The 26,510-nt window shown below is 39.8% G+C and overlaps 1 protein-coding gene across 5 annotated transcripts in view; it reads right to left on the bottom strand.

The window, feature by feature from the left end:
- Window positions 1-26,510, bottom strand: part of PLD5 (phospholipase D family member 5) — a 352,559-nt gene that overhangs the window by 323,504 nt on the left and 2,545 nt on the right. The window lies entirely within an intron of this gene.

Below are 26,510 nucleotides of genomic sequence, written 5' to 3'. Positions count from 1 at the left end.
TTCTATTGTTTCCCTCATGTGAGGGGTTATGGTGTCCGAAAAGATTCTTTTGAAGCTGATGTCAAAGAGTGTACTGCCAATATTCTCTTCTAGAAGACTTATTGTTTCAGGCCTAATCTTTAGGTCTTTGATCCATTTTGAGTTTATTTTAGTAAACGGTGAAAAAGAATGGTTGATTTTGATTCTTTTACATGTGGCTGTCCAGTTTTCCCAACACCGTTTGTTGAAGAGACTTTCTTTCCTCCCTTGTAGGCCCTCAGTTCCTTTGTCAAAGATTAGCTGTCCATAGATGTGTGGTTTTATTTCTGGGCTTTCAATTCTGTTCCATTGATCTGTGCATCTGTTTTTGTACCAGTACCATGCTGTTTTGATTACTGTAGCTTTGTAGTATGTTTTGAAGTCAGGGATTGTGATGCCTCCAGCTTTGTTCTTCTTTCTCAGGATTGCTTTAGAAATTCGGGGTCTTTTGTTGCCCCATATGAATTTTAGGATTCTTTGTTCAATTTCTGTAAAGAATGACATTGGAATTTTGACTGGGATAGCGTTGAATCTGTAGATTGCTTTAGGCAGTATGGACATTTTAACTATGTTTATTCTTCCAATCCATGTGCATGGAATGTCTTTCCATCTCTTTATGTCTTCGTCGATTTCTTTCAAGAAAGTCTTCTAGTTTTCATTGTATAGATCTTTCACTTCCTTGGTTAAATTTATCCCAAGGTATTTTATTTTTTTTGTTGCGATCATGAATGGGATTGAGTTCTTGAGATCTTTTTCTGTTAGTTCATTGTCAGAGTATAGAAATGCTACTGATTTATGTATGTTGATTTTATACCCTGCTACTTTGCTGTAGTTGTTGATTGTTTCTAATAGTTTTTCTATGAATTCTTTGGGGTTTTCTATATATAAGATCATGTCGTCTGCAAACAGCGAGAGTTTTACTTCTTCGTTGCCTATTCGGATTCCTTTTATTTCTTTTTCCTGCCGAATTGCTCTGGCCAACACCTCCAGTACTATGTTGAATAAGAGTGGCGAAAGTGGGCACCCGTGTCTTGTTCCTGTTCTGAGAGGGATGGGTTTCAGTTTTTGTCCATTGAGTATGATGTTGGCTGTGGGTCTGTCATATATGGCCTTTATTATGTTGAGGTGCTTTCCTTCTATACCTATTTTATTGAGGGTTTTTATCATAAATGGCTGTTGGATCTTGTCGAATGCTTTCTCTGCATCTATTGAGATGATCATGTGGTTTTTGTTTCTCGTTTTGTTAATGTAGTGAATCACGTTGATTGACTTGCGGATGTTGAACCATCCCTGTGTCCCTGGTATAAATCCCACTTGATCATGGTGTTTAATCTTTTTCATATATTGCTGTATTCGGTTTGCCAAAATTTTGTTGAGGATTTTTGCATCTATGTTCATCAGTGATATTGGCCTGTAGTTTTCCTTCTTTGTGTTGTCTTTGTCAGGTTTGGGGATGAGGGTGATGTTGGCTTCATAGAATGTATTAGGGAGTGCTCCATCTTCCTCTATTTTCTGGAACAGTTTGAGAAGGATAGGTATTAAATCTTCCTTGAATGCTTGGTAGAATTCTCCAGAGAAGCCGTCTGGTCCTGGACTCTTATTTTTGGGGAGGATTTTGATTACTGTTTCAATTTCTTTACTTGTAATTGGTCTATTCAGATTCTCTATTTCTTCCTGATTCAGTTTGGGGAGGTTGTAAGAGTCTAGGAATTTATCCATTTCTTCTAGGTTGTTCAATTTGTTGGCATATAGTTTTTCATAGTATTCTCTTATGATGCTTTGTATTTCTTCGGTATCTGTTGTAATTTCTCCTCTCTCGTTTCTAATTTTATTTGAGACTTCTCTCTTTTTTTTTAGTGAGTCTGGATAAGGGTTTGTCGATTTTGTTAATTTTTTCAAAGAATCAACTCTTTGTTTCATTGATCCTTTCTACTGTCTTTTTTGTTTCAATATCATTTATTTCTGCTCTAATTTTTATTATTTCCTTCCTTCTACTGACTTTGGGCTTTGTTTGTCCTTCTTTTTCTAAGTCCATTAGGTGTTGTTTGAGGTTGTTTATGTAAGATTTTTCTTGCTTATTGAGGTGAGCCTGTATTGCAATGAATTTCCCTCTTAGGACTGCCTTTGCTGCGTCCCAAATCATTTGGTACAGTGTGTTTTCATTTTCATTTGTCTCCAGATAATATTTGATTTCTTCTTTAATTTCTTCAGTAAAAATCCATTGTTTGTTCAGTAGCATGTTGTTGAGTCTCCACATTTTTGGCTCTTTCCCAGCTTTATTCTTAGTTGATTTCTACTTTCATAGCATTATGATCAGAAAAGATGGTTGATATTATTTCAACCCTCTTGAACTTATTGATGCTTGCTTTGTTTCCCAAGATATGGTCTATCCTTGAGTGTGTTCCATGTGTGCTTGAGAAGAACGTGTAACCTGCAGTTTTTGGATGAAGTGTCCTATATATATCTATTAGGTCCATCTGATCTAATTTTTCATTTAATTCTATAATTTCCTTGTTGACTTCTGTCTGATCTGTCCATTGGTGTTAATGGGGTGTTGAGGTCCCCTACTATTATTGTATTGCTGTTGATATCTCCTTTTAGGTTTGTTAATAGTTTCTTTACGAATTTTGGTTCTCCTGTGTTAGGTGCATATATATTTATAAGTGTTACATCATCTTGGTGGAGCGTCCCTTTTATCATTATATACTGCTCCTCTTTGTCTTTATCTGTTTTGCTTTGAAGTCTACTTTGTCTGATATAAGTATGGCAACACCTGCTTTCTTATGTTCATCATTAGCTTGAAGTATTGTCTTCCATCCCTTCACTTTGAGTCTGTGTCTGTCTTTGGGGCTGAGGTGTGTTTCCTGGAGGCAGCATATTGTTGGATCTTGTTCTTTGATCCATCCTGCCCCTCTGTGCCTTTTGATTGGAGAGTTCAATCCATACACGTTTAGAGTGATTATTGAAACGTGGGGGCTTACTGTTGCCATTTTATCACTTGTTTTCTGGTTCTTTTGTATTTTGTCCTGATGGAGAGCTGTTACTTTGCGTTATTGTCCTTCTGCTTATCTCCTTTGTTCTGGATTTTGTAACCCCTTTCCTTTTTTTGATTTTTCATGAATGAGGTTCTTCCTGAGCATTTTTTGAAGAGGAGGTTTTGTGGCGATGAACTCCCTTAACTTTTGTTTATCTGGGAAAGTTTTTATTTCTCCATCGTATTTGAAGGATATTTTCGCTTGGTAGAGTATTCTTGGCTGCAAGTTTTTGTCCTTCTGAGTTTTGAATATTTCATTCCAATCTCTTCTAGCCTGTAAGGTATCTCCTGAGAAATCTGCTGATAGCCTTATGGGGTTTCCTTTGTAAGTTATTTTCTTCTGCCTGGCTGCCCTCAGTATTTTCTCCTTGTCATTGACTTTTGCTAGTTTCACTACTATATGCCTTGGGGTTGGTCTTCTTGCATTAATAAAGTTTGGAGATCTATTGGCTTCTGTCACATGAAGTTCCATCTCTCTTCCCAAGTTTGGAAAGTTCTCAGCTATTATTTCTTTGAACAGACCTTCTGCGCCCTTTTCCTTCTCTTCTCCCTCTGGTATACCTGTAATCCTTATGTTGCATCTCCTAATTGAGTCGGATAATTCTCAGAGAGTTTCTTCATTTATTTTTAGTCTTAGTTCTCTCTCTTCCTCTGTCTGCAGCATTTCTATATTCCTATCCTCCAAATTGCTAATTCCGTCCTCCATATTATCAACCCTACTGTTTGAGAGTCCAGATTTTTCTTAATCTCCTCCATTGTGTTCTTCATCTCCAGTATTTCTCATTGGTTCTTCTTTATAGTATCAAGCTCTTTTGTGACATAGCTCCTGAACTCATTGAGCTGTCTATCTGAATTCTCTTTTAACTCGTTGAGTTTTTTAATAATGGCAGTTTTGAAATCATCGTCATTTAGGTTATAAATTTCATTGTCTTTGGGATTGTTTTCTGGGTGCTTATCATTTTCCTTCTGTTCTGGAGATTTAATATATTTTTTCACACTGCTTTATGGCGTGGATTTGTGACTCCCCATAGAGATAGAGTTTAGTCGCTGCTTCCACTTGTTGTGACTGGTGTGGGGGGGAATCAGCTGTTTAGACTGCACCAATCAGGAACCCTGTCAGCTGTTACTGACTGGACCTGGACCCCTCCTCGTAGTCACAGTGGTCCTGTGGGGTCCCTCGTCGGTTATGGGGGCAATCGCAAGGGGGCCTCAGGCTGCGGGTGCCTACTGTTGCAGCCCACTTAGACGCGCTCCCTCCTTGGGGTCTGCAACGGTGTTATGGGCTTTCCCAGCAGCCGGCAGCAGGATCACCTACAATCACAGCTTTGTCACTGACAGAGCCCACAAGATCACACTTGTCCACTATAGGTCCCAGCAGAGCTACGGGTATCTTCTGCAGTCTGTCGTTAGCTCACCTAGCTGTGCTACTTTTGCCCCAGGGCCTTCCCACCTTGCAACTGCCAGTCGGGACCTCTCCACTAGTGCTGTGCAGAGGCTTTCGCTAAGGCTGCTGTAGGAACCTGGAGTTCCCCCGGGGCCACATAGCTGTTTCACCAGAGCTCCACTCTGCCCCACACCACTCTCATGGGATCTCTGGGAGCCCCTTGCCTTGTCTGAGACACGGCCAGAGTCCGTGGGCCTGGCGGTGGCTGGCAAGCTGCTGCTTTGCAGGAAATTCTGCTCTAGGGAGCTTCCTGGTATCCCGAATGCTGGGTGGGGCCTCCCTGCCAATGGCGAGCAGAGGTCCTCCCTGACAGGGGGGTGCGGGATCCTGGATCCTCCCCCTGGGCCACAGAGCCAGGCGCTGGAGCTCCACTCAGAGCTCGGAGGCCGGAGCTGGTGGGCTGGTGCCATGCCGGGGAATTCGCTCGCCAGGAGCTTCCCTTTGTTTGGGTTTCTGGGCAGGGCCTCCCTGCTAATGGCAAGCAGAGGATTTCCCTGTGGTGGGGGGCTGTGCAGGACCCTAAAGCTTCCCCCTGGGCCGCAGAACTGGGCGCTGGAGCTCCACCCAGTCCCCAAGGACATCCACAGGAAGTCCGGGTGCCCCCTGCACTGACCCGTGCACGGCCAGAGACCGTGGGCCCAGCAGCAACTGGCGGTCTGGTGCCATGCCGGGGAATCCACTCGCTGGGAGCTTTCCTTTGTTCTGGTTTCTGGGCAGGGCCTCGCTGCTAATGGCAAGCGGAGGCCTTCCCTGCCAGTGGGTGCAGGACCCTGGAGATTCCCCCTGGGCTTAGGTGTAACCGCGGGGGGCTTAGGTAGGTCTGTTGTCACCTGTTTCCACCGTCGCTCCGCTGGTGAGTGCACACTCCCACCTTTGGTGTGTGGTGATGCTATGGGGGAGCCCGCTGGAAGAGAGCCTCTTGCAGGTACTAGGCTGTCTGGGGGTCGGGGGTCGGGGGCCAGAGAGTCTTCACCTATTTCCACCTCCTCCCGGGGGGAAGTCCGTCTGCCTTCCAATGTATAGCAGCATGAGAGTCTTAGGCGTCTTGAGATGCTATCTGGATATCCTTTGTTAATTGGTGAATGTCCAATTAGTTGTAGATTCGAAAGAAGACCACTCACTCTGCTATCTTGGTCCCGCCCCCCGAGTTGATACTTTTTATTCTGTTCTAAGGAGGACAGGACAATGCAGAAATGGGTTTATTTGTAACAAAGAAGATTTAACTAGACACCAGGAGTAGCTTTCTGAATAAAGTCCATTTCTAAGGGAGGCTGTGCAGGGCACATTCTCTTCATGCATTTCTGATTTTATCGCATTCCACTGACATCATGGGAAGGTTCTGGGGCATCGTCTCTTTGGATCCTATGGTTCCATATAATGCACCAGAGAAAGGGAGACTACCATCTGAGCTGTGAATTAAAGATAGCAGCATCAGACCTCCAGATGAAAGACACGGCCATGGGTATGGCTGTTCTCTTATGGTTAGATGGCCCACTCACCTCCACACCACACACAACCAGTCTGCTGAGAACTGGTTACCTTGCTCACCCTTCTGCTACCAGCCCATCTAAAGAGCACGATAGCATAATAAAAGCAGTGCAAACACCAGTGCTGGAGTCGGAAATGAAAAGCAAGAAAAAGGCTTGAATAAAAAACAGTAAGTGAGAAACAAATACACAGTACTGACTTGAGACAGTATAAAAGTTCCCATTTTTTCTCAAGAACTGAAGAGAAATGCTGTTACCATTCATAAAAAAAAAATAGTACAGTTCTGGTGCACATTGGAATCAATTACTAACCAACCAATATGGGGCAAGCATTCACGTATAGGATTTGAATGCTGGGAAGAGCCTCTGGTGGCTCCACACTTTTCTTTGGCAATTTAATAATCCTCTACTCGTCACTGTACAGAGATTAAATCTACATTAGATGCTATCTGTGCTCTCCTTGGAGACTCCGAGGTATGAGGACAATTTGATTGTGATCTCTCTCACTCTACTGAGCCACCCACGCAGGTCACCCATGAAGATCTAACTTCAAGGAAGATGAACTTCTGAGGCAGAGGCCTAAGGGGGCTTCAGGACTGAACTCAGGGACACCCTGTAGAATTTGCATATACCAGGGAAGGGCCAAGGCTGGAGCATGAGGACCAATGAGCTTCCCAGGAAGAAATTCATCTCCAAAGGGAGGATAAGGAAGCAGGATATGCCCCAGGCACTGGAGGAGAGAGGCAATAGTGAGAAAGATACATTTCCTGTCCACCTTAAAGTTTGTCCTCCAGAAAGTAACAGGGGCTGAGGAAAAGGAGCTGAGGGGAGGGGGCAGTGAGAGTAAAGTTGAGGTTTCCGCAAAAAATCTCAAAGGCACTGGAAGCGGAAGGCGGCACTACTTGGAAACAGGGGTTCAGCGTGCAGCACAACACTGCAGGAAGAGATTCTCCGTCACTCAACGGAGTGGCTTTAGGGCACTGGCACAATTCAGCTTCAAGGAGGAAGGGGCACTAAGTAAGGCAATGCCAGCCTCAGTGCCAGCCCCAGCCTCAGCACCTGGAAGTGTCTCTGACACAGCAGAGTAGCATCCCAGTAGCAAAGGTGACTTCACTGGGGGGCACCATCCTCAGTCTCTTTCTCCTTCAAGCAAGTCTATCGGCTAAAACACAATTCTAAATGTAACTAGAAATGTACTCTGCTCATTCCAGAAAAAAGGAAATGTCTTCTGGATTAATAGCACAAACAGCCAGCCACCACTTTTATCCTAAAGCCCATTTATCTTCTTGTGTTTCAATGTGAAAACACGCAAGCAAGAGATTCAGAATAGGTGCTGGGCTAGATGCTGGCCTACTTATTTTAGCGGAAATTAAATTAATGAGTAGATATAAGGAGCCATTATTCTCTCTCTATGAAAGACATTTAACTTTCCTTTTAAGTAATTTTATCAGTAAAGAATTTTTAATAAAGAAATTCTGAATTTGAACAATTCTGTTCAAATAGTTTGTTACCAATAGCAGGTTTCTAAATCAAAGGAAATATGTGTCCATTCTCACAAACTTTTTGTTTTGTAAGCAAAAGAAAATAACCAAGTGCATCATTTGAAGCACTGAATCACAAGCCCAGAGACTCTAAAAGGTGCCACACTGGCCAGTTTTTCAGCAGGCTCTGTGCCTTCAAGAAGCATCTCTCTCACTCTGCCCTTTAAAAACAGGAAAGAGAGAAAAGACTCCACTAAGGTGAACACGTTCTCATCCCCAGGAGCTCAGCTCCATCCGTAAACCTTTCTGCCTGCCTATCTCCTTAGCACTCCTATCCTACACAGACCCATCAACTTTCTTTCCTTGATCTCAATATCAATTCTGTGACAGTTACTCTAAAACCAATAAAAAAATCAAGTAAAGGGGCCAGCCCCGAGGCCTAGCGGTTAAGTTTGCACATTTCATATCGGCGGCCTGGGGTTCAGCAGTTCAGATCCCGGATGCAGACCTATGTAGCACTTGGCACGCCATGCTGTGGCAGGTGTCCCACACATAAAGTGGAGGAAGATGAGCACGGATGTTACCTCAGGGCCAGTCTTCCTCAGCAAAAAGAAGAGGACTGGCAGCAGATGTTAGCTCTGGGTTAATCTTCCTCAAAAAATAAATAAATAAAAATAAATTTTTTAAAAAATCAAGTGAAGTGATGTATCCAAATAGAAAAAAGTTATCCTAATAAAATAAGAAAGCCAGCCACATAAAAGTCAGAGAGCACAAGGGCCTGCCTCTTTGGAATGCCTCTCTGTACGCTGCTCGTTGTTGATGCTCTGTCAGTGATGCCAATTCTTCAGGAGGTTTCTTGCATCTGCTCCACGTGAGCCCTGAGCATCTACCTTTCTTTCTTCATCCTGTTCACCCAGAGGATATATGGGCTCCCCATTTGTCTTTGATTTTCTTAAAGAAAATGTGCAGACTGACAGTAAAGCATTTCTTTCACAGCCACATCCAGCAAAGCCCTGGGAATTGTTATCTTGCCATCACTCCACTGTAATATTTCCTAGTGAAAAAAGCTACAACCGTAATGATAACTCACTTCATTTTTTTTGCTTACAGGGATATCCTTAGGAGTAAGCATCCAATATGTTTCCATTCATGGTGTACCCAGGAAGTTAAAAGGATGAGAAACCCGGAATTACCTGGCAGTTTATTGGGAGCAGCACAGGTATGCGAGCGGACAAGAATGGGAAAGAAGCATCTTGAAATGAGAGATGGGAAACTCCAAAAACAAACGTACGTTCTCCACACTTTCACACTGCTGAAACGCCACACCGAAAGTTGGTCTGCCTTGGAGTGAGTGCTACACTTCCCAAGCATTTCAATGTCCATCTCCCCAATATTTCCTTCCCTTTTTGCCCATCTTTTCTTGGTTCTGCTTGCAGATGTTTTCTTAGTATGAATGTGCTGGCATTGAAAAGATTCCAAGTAAGTTTCCAAAGGGAGTTTGAAACCTCAGAGGATGGCATCTAGGCTCTGAAAAGAGGGTGTCGTGATGGCTGACAATGGAAGACTTCCCTTTTCCACACACAGGCCAAGCATTCTAAGCATTAAAAAACAGGCTGGAAAATAATGCCAAATTGGGAACTAGGGAATATGAAGAGAGTTATTAATGCCCAAATGCAGAACTTGATTCCCCAGAACAGACCACTGATACTGGAAAAAATAAAATAGTGAGAGTATCTATATACACAAAGAGGTGTGTGTGTGTGCCCACCCACAAACACACATGTGCACACACTATACTGGGATACAATATAAAGTCACTGTGCCACTCAGCATGCCCTATCATTTGCTTAGTAGAAGGCTTCTTTCCATCAATGGAATGAGAGTTTATGGGCTGGATTTATAAATGAGATATTTCAGGAGTTTTATAAAAAGTTCAAATGAAGATGTTCATCTTTATCAAAATATGTGTATTGAACTTTCACTGGATATATGAAACTACTGAGTATTTCTCTTATTGGAGCCTTTTAACAGTGGTCTCAGTTCAAGCTGAAAATGAAACATCTCCTTTTTAAATATATGTATGAAAAAACATTTTATTAGGAAGGCATAGAAAAAATACAAGATGAGCTTGGAAATAAAAAGATGGGGCATTTCTAAGGTACACAGGAGACAAGCTGAAAAACTCCCAAGCTGGAACAATTTAAGGAATATCATTAGTAACGTCATGTGGATAACACGTACCCCTCGATATGATGAGAAGGGCACTTCACTTCTGTGATATTCTTTCCAAAAACCCATAATCAGGCAAATCATGAAAAAAAAAATCAGACAAACCCAACGCAAGGGACACTCTACAAAATACCTGAGCAGCACTCCTTAAATCTGTCAAGGTCGTGGGTTTGGGTCCAAGATGGCAACATATGACACTCTTGAATTCACCTCCTCCCATGTATACACCAAATCTACAGCTACACATGGAACAACTGCCTTTGAAAGAATCCAGAAACTAGCTGAGCACCTCCCACACATCAGGCAAACAGGGAAAAAAACACTAAGAAACAGTAGGAAAGGCTGAGACACACTCCTGCCATATACACCAGCCCTGGCACAAAAACATACAATCAGGAAGAAATTCACAACTTCTACCTTCAACCTGAGGAGCGAAGGGTAAGGATTCAACATGTAGCACCTCAACTTCTAAGACTTTGCGGGAGGGACAGGTTCCCAAAACACCAGCACTGAAACCCAACAGGACTTGCATCCGTGAGACCCACAAGACTCTAGCAAACAAAGAAATAGTTCTTAGTGGGCTTATGAGAACTCAATATGACTATTCCCCCAGGGCTCAGAGCAGAGGCAGCAGAGAGATGCCCATCTCTCAGTCTTTCCCTGAAAAAGACCAATTTTCATACCTTAAAAGGTTTGGCCTGAGGGTCAGGTTTCTAATTTAACACACATCTAGGGGCCTAATGCAATCCTCTCTGGAGACCTAGGAGGCTGGAGGGCACCATCTTCACATTCTTCCTCTGCCCTGCTCCAGGAGCTGATGTTTCCCTGAAGGGAGCTTGTGCACACATCTGGTGCCCCAGCTTTCATGGCTGCTACCCAGAGGACGAACCCTTTGAACACCTGGCTCTGGTGGCCAGCAGGGCTCATGCTTGAAGGTTCAACAGGACCACAGAAAACACAGAAATAGTTCTTAACCAGCTATCTTCCCAGGGCTCAACACATAAGAGAGAAATGTTCATCTCCCAGTCTTTCCTAGGACGAGGCCTATTTGCATACTTTAAAGCTGCTGCCTGAAGGTCTGGCTTCCAATCAGCCTCTATCTAGGTGTTCACTGAGATTCTCCCTCTGGGGACATTGACAGGTCTTGGCACACCCTCAACTACTGGGGAGCCACTAAGAACAACGAAGGTAGCTTGGACAATCACAAAGGTGAGAGAGACAACCAAGACCTAGGGCCTGGGTGAAGGATAAGTTTCATCTCCTGCATGAGACCATTCCTTCAAGACTGAGAGAGGTGGTCGTTTTACGTAATGCAAAGAAACCAACAAAGAGAATCAAGGAAAATGAAGAAACAGAGAAATATGCTACAAACAAAGGAACAAGATAAAATCCCAGAAAAAGACCTTAACAAAATGCAGATTAGTGATTTATCTGAAAAAAAGTTCAAAATATTGCTCATAAAGGGGCTCACCAAGGTCAGAAGAACAATGCATGAACAAAGTGAGAATTTTAACAAAGAGATAGAAAATTTAGGAAGGAACCAAACAGAAATCACAGATCTGAAGAATAAAATAACTGAAGTGAAAAACTCAATAAAGGGTATTAACAACAGACTAAAGCAAGTAGAAGAAAAATTCAGCAAATTCAAAGATAGGGCAGTAAAATTCACCCAATCAGTGGAGCAAAAAGAAAAAAACATGAGAAGAGTGAAGATAGTTTAAGGTACTTATAAACACCATCAAGCAGACAAATATTCACACACTAGAGTCCCAAAGGAGGAGAGAGAGAAAGAGACAGAAAACTTAGTCAAAGAAATAATAGCTAAAAAACTCTCCTAACTTGGAGAAAGAAACAGATATCCAGATCCAGGGAGCCTAGAAAGTTCCAAATGAAATGAATCCAAAGAGACCCACACCAAGACACCTTATAAATAAACTGTCAAAGTTAAAGACAAGGAGAGAATCTTAAAAGCAGCAAGAGAAAGCAACTTGTTATGTACAATGGAATCACCCTAAGACTACCAGCCAATTTTTTGCAGCCTAACTTTGCAGGTTAGAAGTGAGTAGCATGCTATATTCAAAGTGCTCAAAGAGAAAAACTGCCAACCAACAATACTGTACCCAGCAGAGTTGCCCTTCATAATTGAAGGGCAGATAAAGAGTTTTCCAAACAAGTAAAAGCTGAAAATGTTCATCACCACTAGACCGGCCATACAAGAAATGTTAAAGAGACTTTTCAAGCTGAAATGAAAGGATGCCAATTACTAACAGGAAGATATATGAAAGTTTAAAACTCACTGGTAAAAGTAAACATATAGTTAAACTCAGAATACTCTAATGTTGTAATGATGGTAGGTAAATCAGTTATTAATCTAGTATGAATGTTAAAAGACAAAAGTAGTAAAAATAACTATACAATAATTTATTAATGAGTACACAAGGTAAAAAATGCAAATAGAACAAAAACATACAATGCTGAAGGGGAGTAAAAATATAGAGCTTTAGTATGCATTCAAACTTAAGTTATCAACTTAAAATAAATTGTTAAAAATATAAGATATTCTATAGGGGCCAGCCCCATGGCCAAGTGGTTAAATTCTCATGCTCTGCTTCAGCAGCCCGGGGTTCCCCAGTTTGGATCCCAGGCACAGACCTACACATCACTCAGTAAGTCATGCTGTGGCAGCATCCCACATAGAAGAACTAAAATGACTTACAACTAGGATATACAACTATGTACTGGGTCTTTGGGAAGAAAAATAAAAAGAAGAAGATTGGCAACAGATGTCAGCTCAGGGCCAATCTTCCTCACAAAAAGCAGGCACTGAGCTCATCTAAAAAAATGCTTAAAAGATATTTTAAACACAAAGCAAAAGTCTGTAATAGATGCACAGAAGATCAAGAGAAAGGAATCTAAACATACTGCTATAGAAAGTCCACAAATCACAAATGAAAAAGCAAAAGAAAGAGGAACAAAGAAATTAAAAATAGCCAGAAAAAAATCAAGAAAATTGCAATAGTAAGTCCATATATATCAATAATTAGTTTAAATGTAAATGGACTAAATTCTCCAATCAAAAGAGACAGAGTGAATGGATTAAAGAGAAAAAAGAAGTATACTGCCTACTAGAGACTCACTTCAGATTTAAGAATAAACACAGACCGAAAGCAAAAGAAGAAAAAAGATATCCCAAGCAAATGGAAACCAAAAGAAAGCAGGCAAAACAGACTTTAAACCAAAGACTGTAATAAAGAATGTCATTATATAGTGATAAAGACGTCAATCCAACAAAAGGATATAACATTTGTAAATATTTATGCACTCAACATAGGAGCACCTAAATATATAAAGCAAATAATAACAGAGCTAAAGGGAGAAACAGACAGCAATACAATAACAGTAGGGGACTTCAATATCTTCTTTTCAACAATAGGTAGATCATCCAGATAGAAATCAATAAGGAGTTATTGAACTTAAACTACATATCAGACCAGATGGACTTAACAGACATTTACAGAACATTCCAGCCAACATCAGCAAATACACATTCTTCTCAAGTGCATATGGAATGTTCTTCAGGATAATTTATATACTAGACCACAAAACAAGTCTTAATGAATTTAAGAAGACTGAAATGATATCAAGTATCTTTTCCAAACACAATGGTATGAAACTAGAAATCAATCACAAGAAGAAAACTGGAAAATTTATAAATATGTAGGGATTAACAGAAAGGTACTGAACAGCCAATGGGTCAAAGAAGAAATTAAAAAGGAAATCAAAAAATATCTTGAGATAAATGAAAAGGAAATGCAACATAACAAAACTTACACGATGCAGCAAAAGCATTTTAAAGGGGGAAGTTAATAGTGATAAGTGCCTACGTTAAGAAAGAGGTCAAATAAACAACCCAACCTTACTCCTCAAGGAACTGGAAAAAGAACAAACTAAACACAAAGTTAACAGAAGGAATGAGATAACAAAGATCAGAGTGGAAATAAAAGAAAAAGAGACTAAAAAGATAATAGAAAAGATCAAAGACTAAGTGCTGGCTTTCTGAAAAGATAAACAAAATAGACAAACCTTCTAGACTTACCAAGAAAAAAAGAGACAGGATTCAAATAAATAAAATTAAGAATGAAAGTGGAGACATTATAATGGATGCCACACAAATACAAACAATCATAAGAGATACTATGAACAATTATACACCAACAAATTGGACAACCTAGAAGAAATGGATACATTCCTAGAAACAACCAACCTACCGAGACTAAATCATGAGGAAATAGAAAATCTCAGCAGAACAATTACTAGTAAGGAGACTGATTCAGTAATCAAAAATCTCCTGACAAACAGAAGTCCAGGACCAGATGACTTCACTGGTGAATTCTACCAAACATTTAAAGAAAATTAATACCAATACTTCTCAAATTCATCCAACAGATAGAAGAGGAGGGAACACTTCCAAATGCATTTTACAAGGCCAGCATTGCCCTAATACCAAAACCAGAGAGACACTACAAGAAAAGAAAATTACAGGCCAAATTCCTGACCAAAACAGATATAAAAATCTTCAACAAAATATCAGCAAACAAATTTCAACAATAAATTAAAAGGATCAAACACTATTATTAAGTGGGATTTATTACAGGGATGCAAGGAGGGTTCAACACCTGCAATCAATCAATGTGATCACATTAACAAAGTGAAAATTTTTTAAAATCATATGATAATCTCAATATGTATATGCAGAAAAATCCTTTGATAAAATTCAACATCCATTCACGACAAAAGCTCTCAACATACTGGGCATATTGGTTAGAGAGAGAATGTACTTCAACACAATAAAGGCCATATATGACAAGCCCATAGCTAATGTCATACTCAACGGTGAAAAGCTGAATGCTTCTCCTCTATGATCAGGAATAAGACAAGGATGCCCACTCTCACCACTTTTATTGAACAGAGTATTAGAAGTCCTAGCCAGAGCAACTAGGCAAGAAATGGGGGAAAAAAGGCATCCAAATTGGAAAAGAAGGAGAAACACTGTTGCTGTTTGCAGATGACATGATATTATATATAGAAAACCCTAAAGATGCCACCAAAAAATGTTAGAACTAATAGATGAATTCAGTAAATTTGCAGGATAAAAAAAATCAATATGCAGGGGCTGACCCAGTGGCGTGGTGGTTGGGTTTGTGCATTTTGCTTCGGTGGCCTGTAGGTAGCAGGTTCAGATACCAGGCACAGACCTGCATACTGCTCATCGAGCCATGCTGTGGCAGCATCCTACATAAAAATAGAGGAAGACTGACAACAGATGTTAGCTAAGGCCTGATCTTCCTCACAGACACAAAAAATCAATATGCAAAAATCTATGGATTTTCATAGACTAACAACGAACTATCAGAAGGAGAAATTAAGAAAACACTCCCATTTACAATTGCATCAAAAAGAATAAAATACCAGTAGTAAATTTAACCAAGGAGTTGAAGGAACTGTACACTAAAACTGTAAAACATTGGTGAAAGAAATTGAAGACATAATTAAATGGAAAGATATCTGTGCTCATGGATTGGAAAAATCAATATTGTTAAAATGTCCATACTATGCAAAGCAATCTACAGATTCAATGCAATCCGTACCAAAATTCCAATGGCATTTTTCACAGAAACAGAACAAACAATCCTAAAATGTGTATGAAACCGCAAAAGACCCTCAATAGCCAAAGCAATCTTGAGAAAGAAGAACAAAGCTGAACACATCATGCTGTCTAATTTCAAACTATAAACAAAGCTATAGTAATTAAAATGGTATGGTTCTGGCATAAAAATAGACACATAGATCAACAACAGAATGGAGAGCCCAGAAATAAACCCCCCACATACACACAATCAATTACCTTATGACAAAGGAACCAAGAATATACAAGGGAAAAGATGGTCTTTTCAATAAACGGTGTTCGAAAAACTGGACAATCATATGCAAAAGAACGAAACTGACCCCTATCTTACAGTATACAAAAAAATTAACTCAAAATGGATTAAAGAGTTGAACATGAGACCTGAAACCATAAAATTCCTAGAAGAAAACATAGGCTTATTGGTCTTGGCATTGATGTTTGGATTTGACACCAAAAGCAAAGGCAACAAAAACAAAAATAAACAACTGGGGCTACATCAAACTAGAAAGCTTCTGCATAGCAAAGGAAACTATCAACAAAATGAAAAGGTAATCTACCAAGTGGGAGAAAACTTTTGTAAATCATATGTCTGATAAGGAGTTAACATCCAAAATACATAAAGAACTCACACAGCTCAATAACAAAAAAAAATCTGATTAAAAAATGGGCAGAGGATCTGAACAGACATTTTTCCAAAGAAGACATACAGATACATACATGAAAGACATATGTGACATACATATATGAGACATACATGACAAGATGCTCAACATCACTAACCATCAGGAAAATGCAAATCAAAATCACAGTGAGATATCACCTCACACCTGTCAGAATGGCTACCATCAAAAAGACAACAAAGGACAAGCGTTGGTGAGGATGTGGAGAAAAGGGAACCCTGGCACACTGTTGGTGGGAATGTAAATTGGTGCAGCCACTGTGGGAAACAATATGGAGGTTTCTCAAAACATTAAAAATAGATCTACCATTGATCCAGCAATCCCACTTTCAGGTGTTTATCCAAAGGAAACGAAAACAGGATATCAAAAAGGTATCTTCACTTCCATATTCATTGCAGCATTATTCCCAATAGCCAAGATGTGGAAACAATCTAAGTGTCCACCAGCAGATGAATGAATAAAAAAGATGTAATATTTCATGAGAAAGAAGAAAATCCTGTCACTTGTGACAACATGGAGGAACTTGAGGGCATTATGCGAAGTAAACGAGTGAGACAGAGAAAGACACACCTGCATGATAGCACTTACATGCAACATCTAAAAAATGTCAAACTCACGGAAAAAGAGAGTAGAAAAGTGGTTGCCAGGGGTGGGGGTTGGGGGAAGTAGAGAGAGGTTGGTAAAAGTGGGACACACTTTAAGTCATGAGATGAGGAAGCTCTGAGGATCTAATATAAGCAGGGTGATTATGGTTGATAATACTGTGCTATGTAACTGAAATTTGCTAAGAAAGTAGAACTTAAACGTTGTCATACGCAAAAAGATAAATCCGTGAGGTGATGGATATTTTCATAAACTTGACGGTGGGAATCCTTTCACAATGGGTATGTATACCAAATCACCATGATAGTCACTTTAAATAGCTTACAATTTTATTAGTCAATTACACCTCAATAAAGCTGAAAAAAATGTCAAGGTCATGAAAAATGAGGAAAGCCTGAGAAACTGTCACAGAGCAGAGGTTGACTAAGGACACATGACAACCAAATGCAACGTGTTATCTTGAATTGGATCTTAGAACAGAAAGAGGACACTAAAAACCAGTGGAATTCTAATAAAGTCTGGAGTTGGGAATTTAACATTAACAGAAAGTGAAATTGGGTGAGGGATGTACAGGAAATGCCTTTCCTATCTTTGCAATTTTTCCAGAAATCTGAAGTTATTCTACAATAAAAGTTTATTTTCTAAAAAAAGATGTATCAGGAATCTTACAGGACAGATTTTAAGCAGTGTGTGCACATGTCATGGATTAAGGCAAGAAGATCTTAGGAAATGAAAAAAGTTTGGAAACAGACAAGTCAGGAAGTCACAGTAGGAGACTTTTAACGATCCCGACTGGCAGGTGTTTAGGGGGATTTTGGCAGTGTTGACACAGTCCCTGCTGCAGGGTCTATAGGCTCTGATCCAGGGCACTCAGCCCGAGCAGGGCAGAGGCTACATAATGAACCAGCAGACTTAGGCAGGGCGACAAGTCAGACCAAAGTATTCGGGGAAAATTAAAAAGTTAATGGTGTTCCTCTGACTAATTAAAACTAACATATATAGAAATTAAAACCAAAAAAAAAATTCCCTGGAAACAATACCATTAGATACTGGAATAAGTCACTAAGGTGGCCATGACACCTCCATTTCCCAAGTCTTAAAAAAATGGATGGAATCTCAACCTGTGGATGGTTCAGATGCAGCCTTGTCTATTATCTTCTCCATCAGATATTTAATCATAACCCTTTACAATAGTTTCTCATGGAGCTTCTGCTGTTTCTTTCCATTGAATTCTCGTAGTATTTAACATCTGTAGCATTTATCTGCAGGTAGCATAGGCCACCTTGGTCTTTCACTCATGTGTCTAAGTCCTGTATCGCTAAGCACATATTCATTCATTCATCCACTCTTTCAAAACTCAAATCAATTGATACTGGATGCCTACCAGGCACCGTACTGAGCATTAAGGATACACTGTTATGAACAAGACATCATTGTTGTCTTCAAACTTTCCATTGACAGCAAAAGACTGTTAATCAGGCAATTAAAAACACAGTGTGTTTAGAGCCATAACAGATGCCTGCCCACAATGTTATGGGACTACATAGGAGGGGCACCTAACCAGGCTTTAGGTTAGAGGTGAAAACATTTGAGTGCTAAAGGACTAGACCATAAGCAACCTGAGGTCAAAAGCCCAATCATACATCTGAATCTTCCCAGGCCTGAAGCTCAGTTCCCTGCAAAGAGCAGGAGTTGAAATGTTGGTTAATTATAATCATAATAATATTGATAATAAGGATCAAGACAATAATAATGGCTTGGGTCCAAGATACAAAGATGAATAGGGCAGAATTCCAACTCTCAAGGAGTTTTTGGAATTTTCCCTGTTCATCCTTGTATCCATCATGCCAATCACAATTTCTGGGGCATCCCTAACACTCAAATGTTTGCTGAATGGATGAGCTTTCTCAGACTCCCTACATTCAGTCAAGCACCAAGTCCCATGAACTCTTACTTCACAATATTTCCTGCCTCTGTGTCTCCTCAGTCTTTCTACTTCCACCATACTCTCCTGTTACTTCTCATCTCTACCACGACAGGAGACTTTACACTGGTCCTCCCAATTCCAGGCTCTCATTCCTCAACACTACGTGCCACTAGCAGATTTTCTGAAATCTGGACTTGCTAAATAAAGTGCCTACAGAAATACCACCCCCCTTTCCTTACAGAATAAAGCCCAGTGTCTTCAGTTCACCATTCAAACCTTCAAGCCCTCCACAGGCTTGTCCTAATCTAAATTGTGGGTGTTTTCACATCCAACATTCCCTCAAACAAACCGTGTCCTCCAGTCACGCTTGTTAACTCACTGGTCTTCCAAATGGGATTTTTGCTGCAGATTCCACGCAAAAGCCTTGGTTCAGGCCAGTCCTACATCTAGCATCTCTTCTTCCTAGGTTCCTAAGGCCCAGCACAAACCTTGCCTAGCATGAAGTGGCCTGGAAGGTTGCCGAAAGCGATGGTGAGGACATGCAGAGGAAAGCACCCAGGAAGCAATACCTGAGGAGGTGACAAGCAAGAGTTACCATGTGAAGACAACAGTGACAGAGGGCATCATGGCCCAAGGTCTATGGACTAAAGAGAAAAAGATGAGAGAAGCTTAGAGTTTGAGGAGGTACAGCCAGAGATAAGTTTGGTAAACTATTATGGAAATATACACAAAGTTCAAATCTTCAGTGTATAGCTTGCTAAGTGTTACTTTGTAACCACCTCCTAAAAAAAGAGATAGAACACTATTAGCCCCTCAGAAGCCTCCCTACTGACCATTTTACCCTCAAAGGTAATCATTAATTCTGACTAATATAGCCATAATTTAGTTTTGTCTGCTTTTTCACATAAATAGAATCAGTCTGTATCTGCCTCCTTTCACTCATTACAATGTCTGAGTCATCCACATTAATGCACATAAATACATATATACAATTAAACCCTTTTTGTTGCTTAATGTATTATATTCTATGAATAAATTAGAATTTATTATCCATCCAACTATATTGGATATTAGAATATTAGATATTAGAATACAGGATATTCAACTATATTGGATATTAGAATATAGGATGTTCAACTCTATATGCATCCTATTGGGGGCTACTAAAATAATGCTTCAATAAACATTCATGTACATGTCTTTGGTGCACATGAACACACATTCGTTGGATATATACACAGGATTCATATTGCTGGGTCATAAGATACGCATGTGTTCAAATTAGTAGACACTGTAAACAGTTTTCCAAAGTGGTTCTATAAATTACAATCCTACCAGAAGTTATGAGAGCTACAGATGTTCCTCATTGTCATCAACACTTGCTACTATCAATCATTTTAATTTCAGCCATTTTGGTGACTGTCTAACGGGGGATGATTTTGTTTTAACTGTTTACTTCCTTGATGACTGATGACATCAAGCACCTTTTCATATATTTATGGCTATTTGGATATCCTCTTGTGAAATTCTTGTTTAAATGTCTTGCTCACTTTTCTGCTGGGTTGTCTATGTTTTTCTTATTGATTTATACATGCTCTTTATTCTGGATAAAAACTTTGTCATAGAGTGTGTGTTTGAAATACATCCTTTTACCTTGTGTCTTGCCTTTTTACTCTCTTAATGGTATCTTACAGGCAAAACTACTTAATTTCAATGTAGCCCAGTTTACTAATCTTAACGAATTGGGATAAATAAAACTGCTTAAGAATTTTTTTCCCTAGTTCAAGTTGATAAAGACTTTTTATTACATTATTTTCTAGAAGCCCCATTGTTCCACTTTCTAGTTTAGGTCTACAACCCACATTACACTGACTTTTGTGTATGGTGTGAAAGAAAAATCAAGATTCCTTTTTTAATATAGATATACAACTGACTCAGCACCATTTTTTAAAAGACCATCTCCTTCCCACTGCACTTCTGTGCCTGAAGCTTTTGTCATCAATCAAGTACCTGTCAATAATGAAGGATACACAGGTCTGTTTCTGCACTCTCTATTCTGTCAACTGATACTCGTTTATCCTTGCACCAATACCACTGCTTTCATTAATTCGGCTTTATAATAAGTTTTGCTATCTGGAAGCAGTCCTCTAACTTTGTTCTTCATCAAGATTGTCTTAGCTATTCTTCATCCTCTGCATTTCCATATAAATTTCAGAATCATTTTTCAACACACAACACACTTGTTGGGATTTTAATTGGAATTGTATCTACTCTATGGATCAATCTAGGGGAGAATTAAAAAGAAGTCTTACCAGTCTCATTATTTGATATTTTTATGCTATTTTTATTCCTAAGCATTTGATATTTTTATGCTAATATAAACGGTGATGGTTTTTAGTGGTATTTTGGAACTTCTTTTTCCTAATTTTGTATAATGACTTTGTATCCAGTGGCTGTGATAAATCCAGTGACAGCATTAATTCATTACATAGATCTACAGTTTATTTTGGATTTTCAAATGTACACAAGCATGGCGCCTGCTAATAATGACAATTTTATTACTTCCTTTTCAATTCTTATATTTTTATTTCTGTTTCTTCCCTTATTACATTGGTTATGACCTCCTACACAATGCTGAATAGAAGTGATGATAGTGGACATCTCTATCTCACTCACAATCTATGCAGATAACTTTTCAATATTTCACCATTAACTGTGATTCTTTTTAAAGAAATCCTTTAACAGAATAACAGAGTTCCTTTTTACCTCCAGTTTGTTGAAAATTTTGTCATGCATGGGTATATAATTTCATCAAATGCTTTTTATTCATCCATTGAGATAATCATCAAATGAGTTTACTTTCATTCTGTTAACGAGATAAATTACATTAATTGATTTTCAGATTTCATATCAACTTTGCATTACTCGAATAAAATCAACGTTATTATAAGACATTATCATTACGTAGGACAGGATACATTACTTGTTTTTTTAACTGTACTTTATCCCTATCTAAACAATGAGTCCTTAGAAGGCAATGTTTTATACTATTTTTCCATATTATTCATAACACTGTAATCATATTATAACTATATTTATAACACTGTAAACAACTTGAGGGGAGAGACCCTGCTCTTGTCTTTGCCTGTTCTCTACTGTTTGGAACAGTGTACGTCACATAAATGCTTGTTGAATGAAAGTCCTCATAATCTCCTAACATAGTGTCTTTCTCATGAAAGATGCTCTGAATAAACATCTGTTGACAATGAGGTTGTCAGTTAGCGCTTTTTTTATTTCAATGAGTCCCATCTCAGCTTAATTCCTCATGTCATTGCTGGATCAGACCTAACAACTTATTGGCAAGAGCACAATAACAGTTCAGTTCAGAGAAACAGTATGTTCACAGGGCTCACTGTCTACTTTGAAGACTAACACACCATATTTATCACCCAATGGCCATGACATCCAGTCCCATGAGACCCAATCAAGTAGTTCAACTCGGGCCCACTTCACACGTTAGGCAGCAGTGAGAATTTTCAAACAGACATAAGTCTACCTGGGAAAGTTTGCCATGTTCTTCATTCTTCTCCATAAGCCTCGCTTAAGGACTTAATTTGTGGTTTGAGAACCTGGACTCATTTTTCTCTGTTTGTGAGAAAAATTAAAATTTACTTTTTTGTGTCTCTTAACGATCACAGTTCGGCACTTCAGCTGTCCCTCAACACTTCTGTTGTACTCTAAACTCTGACAGCACAATCTGTGTCAGTATGAATTTTAGGCAATTCAGTAACTTCGAATGTCCCCAATATATACACATGAAGCAACATTTCTGGGCTGATATCTTACCACAAACTCTACCTCTGCCTAACTATGCCATCTATCAGTCAATTTAGTATGAGAACACAACATATTACAGCTACCACCTTGTCCCAGAAGTTCAAAAGATTCATCAGATTTCTTGACCTTTGGAGCTAAAATAGAAGAACTGAAAATTGTTACAGAGGTTTAAACCTGAGATAGATATAGAAGCCTGCAAAGACAAGCAAAAACTTTTAGAGAAACTAGCCAGAAGTTGGTATGTGGCTTCTATGGAAGAAGGAATAAAAAGAAATCTTAAGTCCAGTAACCTTGAGCTTCTTAAATTAACTATATTAAATACGATATGTCACAGAGTATAAATATCTTAAAATAAGTCAATAAGCCACACCCAAGAGAGTTCAAAGAAGTCAAAGTTTCTTAAAACAAACTGAAATGTCAATCCACAGTGAGAGAGAGGTCCATTAGTGGAATAAATATACGCTACTGCCAGCGGTGACAAATGCGATCACGGACACAACTCTGAGATCCATTAGGACAGGCTCAAGAGACATCTAAACTTTCTTTTTTAACTGATGAGTTAAGAGAGGCAGAGAATCCTGCCTCAGTCTAGGCTTTACCTGTTTTGTTGATCTAAAATCACAGGATATAATGCCAGTAAATTCTAAGTATTTTCTGCTTGTTTGACTTTTAATGTAACATCTTACTGTTTCCTTCCCTTAGGTTGAACTCCGTCTTTGGTGTGTTGCTGATCTGCTCTGTGGGGTCTGACACTTTCACAAACTTGCTCTGTGGGACATAGATGGCCTCACATAATACGAGCCAGACCGCGGGGACCAAGTTTGCTCCAATCCATTTACTCTTTGCTCGTCACGTGAATAATTCATTCCAGGAGGCAAGTGTGCACTCGGCATTTATTTACTATTCGCTGGTAACATAAACTCTATGTAAGCAGGTACAAATTTCTTAGAGGAGACAATTTTCAAGAGAGGAACTTACTAAACCAAGATACAAAGGCTCACTCACTACAAGCGTGAACGTTAAGGATTTTGTCTTCTACTCATTACCGATTCTCTCTTCTGCTTTCTCTTTCAATTTTTTTTTTCTCTTTCAATTTTAAATAGGCGTTCTGACCCACTGTGCAGAGAAATGAGATGTGGCTTGACTTAATTCCACCAGCACAAAGCTGGGAAGGAAAGCAGGGGTTGGGGATGGGGCAAGGAGCTGGTCTCTGATATCAGAGCCCTCAGAGAGAATAGGAACAAGAGTCAGCCTCAGAATGGCCTGCAGGGAGCAAACAGGGGCCGACTGGCCCAGGAAAGAGTCAGGCCCGGGAGTGTGAGCTGGCCTTGCTGGTAAAAGGATGGGGAGCAATTCCACCCCCAGGTCCTCTGTGTGGAGCATTTAACATGGACCATACACTGTGCTGAGCGCTTTATGTGCTGTGGTTGTCTTAATGAACTAGCCGTGGATGCTCTCTTTTTCTTCTGGGTCTTGGCTGAATCCCTCTTCCTCCATCCTCTTTGAAGCAAGCCTTGGCCGTGAAACTTTCTTTGGCTGATAAACATGAGCTGAATGGATGTATCACTTCCAGGTGGAAGCAGTGAGAGACATTACATGATTCACCAACTTCCCTTTAGCTGCCTTTACAATCCTGAAAACCACTATCTGGATGGAGTTTCCATCCAGCCAGGCAATTAAGACAAGGAAAATCCTCCACTGTGACAGACTGCATGTTTCTGTTCCCCGAAACTCATATAGTGAAATCTAATCCTCAATGTGCTGGCATTTGGGGCCTTTGAGAGGTGATTAGGTCATAAAGGTGGATGGAGCCCTCATGAATGGGATTAGTGCCCTTTTAGGTGTGTCGTCGTCGTCGTCGTCGCCCCCCCCCCGCCAAGAGCTCCCTTGCCTCTTCCATCCTGAGAGGACACATCAAAAAGGATGGCCACCTATGAACCAGGAAGCAGGTTCTCATCAGACACCAAATCTACCAGCACCTTGATCCTGGACTTTCCAGCCTCCAGAACTGTGAGAAATGAATGTTGTTGTTTATAAGCCACCCAGTCTATGACGTTCTGCAACAGCAGCCCAAATGAACTAAGACGGCTGCCAACCCGCACAGAAGAAAAGCCTGAGGTAGAAATCCACTTTTGTGGTGATGAACCCCTGATATTAGGGCACTGAGCGTCACTGCAATACAGACGCGGATGGTCTCCTGGAATCATCCCAGCAGCCCTGTGGCTTCTTTACGGAGAAACGGGGGGCACATCCTGGCGCTGCGAGTCCTTTGCCTAAGATGCAGAGTTAATCAGAGACGGAGTCAGAACCTAAACCAGGTCTGTCTAATCAGAGCCCACTCTTAGCCACACTTTGGCAATTAGCTAATTCAATAAGCAGGAGAGAAAATAAGGCAACCCTGTCTCCATAAATGGCATCAGGAAACTACTACACAAACTGGCATAAAACCAGCCAACTAAGCAGAGCAGCCAACTAAGCAGAGCGGCCTCTGCAACTCTCCCACTTTGTAAAAGGAAACAAAAGTTCAAACAGAACAAATACCACCGAAGGACACCAGCCTAATGCTACACTGTCCTCTGGGACAGTCAAACCGTATTAAATGGCGACTCTCAAAGAACCTTCCCCAGGGAGGGCTCACAGAGCAGGGGCTGGGTAGGCAGTTGATGAAGTGGCCCAACTCCTCCTGCCTTGCTGGACCATGGTCCTTTCCTTTTACATTACACCTAAAGTAAACGTGGGACCCTACAGAGAATAAGACGTCCATGGTTTCCCAAACCTAACACCTTCTAAAGCCAAAGGCGTCATGAGGCAGAACAGGGAGCAAAAGATTCTACGAACAAGTTGTAGCCAAGAAGACAACATTCTACGTACGGCCAGCAAATTTACCTTTCCTAAAATTTCCAAGCGGAGTTCAAAGTCCAGAACACATGATACAAAAACAATTTCCTTGTAGCTTCCAATCACGACTTAACAACGGAATTCCCTCACATACGTTTATTTCCTAATGGGTGTTCATCTTAAGTATGGACCAACCAATGACAGGAACCAATCTAAAGATGGGTTGAAAGTATTTCAATCCTCGACCAAGTGACAAGGTCACTTTTCTCTTGTCCTACCTGGGGATTAGTCCTGTACCCTTTAAACTAGGAAAGGAGAGATAAATTATTCTCACTTTTTAGCAAAGTGGGTAGAAATATACTCTTTCACTGTCACCCTATATTGTATTATTGACTTTCGGATTAAGTAATGCCTCTGAGGTCTGGACAGAGTCCACACACTGCCACATCTCATTTCAGGGAATTCCGTTATTGTGATGACTGAATACGCACGTCATTTTGAAACCATAACTTATTTATGCCCTTAATACTAGATTGGCTTTTAAAGTACCAGCAAAATAACAGTAGGCTGTTTTCATGCATTTGATCTCCATCATAATTATTAATCCATTTTTAACATAATAAAAATGATGGTCATCATTCGATTAGACAGATCAAAGGGGTGTTTTTTTAGCTACCATCTATCCCTTTTGAATTTCACATGACACACTCATCTTAACTCAGCAACATCTAAATCTGAAGGTGCCACATATGTTCAGAATGTTGTTGACAATAAAGTCAACAGTACCTTTTCATGCTTTGTGTAGGAAAATATACTGGGTTCATTTGTTATGGGGTTTTTTTCCCAGTTTTATTGAGAAATAATTAACATACATCACTGTATAAGTTTAAGGCATGCAGCATGCTGGTTTGGTTTATTGTGAAATGATTATTACCATAATAGTTTCAGCTAACATCCATCGTCTCACATAGATACAATAAAAAGAAAAGAATAAAGGAAAATTATCTAAAAAAAAATCAACTACTCAATATCTAATTATCTAACTGATATCTAATTATTCAATAACAAAATCAAATACATACCTAATTAAAAATTAACACCAAACTACCAGACACATCATAGTGTACACAACATATGATATATATCATAAACACTCAGAGCTTGAATTTGAATAAAGTTTACATTGTTATGCTAATTTAATTTTTCATAACATTTTCATAAATATTATTTCAATGAAAATGTTTGT

Source organism: Equus przewalskii, chromosome 31, assembly GCF_037783145.1.
Source record: "Equus przewalskii isolate Varuska chromosome 31, EquPr2, whole genome shotgun sequence".
Lineage (NCBI taxonomy): Eukaryota > Metazoa > Chordata > Mammalia > Perissodactyla > Equidae > Equus > Equus przewalskii.
The sequence above is the reverse complement of the archived record's forward strand: the minus strand, read 5'-3'. Positions and strand labels throughout refer to the sequence as shown.